General features: G+C 47.6%; 1 long non-coding RNA gene across 1 annotated transcript; it reads right to left on the bottom strand.

Moving 5' to 3' along the window:
- Positions 1-401: 401 nt before the first annotated feature.
- Positions 402-1083, bottom strand: LOC117191891. Its single transcript, XR_004474104.1, has 3 exons — positions 987-1083; positions 561-934; positions 402-490 (listed from the first exon to the last, which is right to left on the bottom strand). It is a non-coding gene; the product is annotated as an uncharacterized LOC117191891 (long non-coding RNA).
- Between the last annotated feature and the right edge of the window lie 325 nt (positions 1084-1408).

Raw genomic sequence — 1408 nt, 5'->3', positions numbered from 1 at the left:
GAAAGAATGAAATTGTTTTCTTGATTCTGGCTATAATAATTATACGATCTTGTTCAGAATTTGCCCTCTAGAAGATATAGTCATCTTCTACGATTCTGCGTTTTTGGTTTTCTCGTATCGTCGAAATTGTGGATGCCACAGATTTTCGCCCTTTGTGGGCGCGGAAGTGGGCGGGGCAAAGTTTTGAAATGTTCTTGTAGCAGTGACATATCACAGAAGTCTGGATCCAAAACATCGTTGCTATAGCTCTTATAGTCTTTGAGCACTAGGCGCTGAAGGGGACGGACAGACGGACGGACGGACGGACAGACATGGCTCAATTGACTCGGCTATTGATGCTGATCAAGAATATATATACTTTATGGGGTCGGAAACGATTCCTTCTGGACGTTACACACATCCACTTTTACCACAAATCTAATATACCCCAATACTCATTTTGAGTATCGGGTATAAAAAGGGGGAACAGGAAGACCGTGGTTGGAGAAATCTGGAAAAAAAAAGCGAAAATTAGTAGAAAGAAAGAAAAATAAAACGAGAAGAGGAAAAGCTCAGCAAACCTGAACAGGAAACGCGTCACCCAAAGCTGGGAGGCGAATCCAGGGTCGGGGAGGGTAATCTCAGACAGCGGATGACCAGGAAAAAAAACGCAGGGGCCAGGCTCACGCCTCAACGCGGACTCACGGGGCAACTACGAGCGTCGGGCCGGAACGACGGGTGCCGCTCATGCGTGGACTACCGGGCGAGGAGTCGGATGATCCTCGGGTCCGAGCCGCTGTGTGAGGGAGACACCTGTCAAAAGAGTCCGGCCGGTGGCGCATAGGAGTTGCCCTGGGATGTGAGCCAAAGATTGAAGCCCGGGCGGAGGGTCGGAGCACCCATTGTTCACGAGCGGAATCGCGGCAAGCGGCCCGCATTGAGGGCAGAGGGCGAGCTGGATAGGGAGAAAGGGTTGAGTAAAAGTCATCCGGGTCGGGAGAACTCACCCAGGCCAAGGAGGGTCCAAGCAGCACGAGATGAAGAAGACAGGTCGACGGTAGCATGTAAGAATAAATAGCAATTTGTATAGCAATTAAAAGTAAATAATTAGCAATCCATTAATCCATTAAATAGCAATTAAAATAAACAAAAATAAAGGGCTAAATAAAAATTATGAATAAGCAAAATAAAATGGGGGAATAAAAAGCCTAATAATCATGAACGGGAAGGGGGTGGGTCCATCAAAGATGGAAAAGTGTTATCCAGTAGCCAACAGAGAAACGCGGCGAGAACACAACAGTATCCAAAACGAGGTGGAACGTTGTGAGTTGCTGCGGACACCGCAACTCTACAGTTATACCCGATACTAAGTCAGTATGGCTCTCCTCCGGCAGACGCCGCTAATATTGAACCACACGACAAAGAGTGC

The sequence above is a fragment of the Drosophila miranda genome (assembly GCF_003369915.1).
Source record: "Drosophila miranda strain MSH22 chromosome Y unlocalized genomic scaffold, D.miranda_PacBio2.1 Contig_Y1_pilon, whole genome shotgun sequence".
NCBI lineage: Eukaryota > Metazoa > Arthropoda > Insecta > Diptera > Drosophilidae > Drosophila > Drosophila miranda.
Note: the sequence above shows the minus strand (reverse complement) of the source record. Positions and strands in the feature narration are given on the sequence as shown.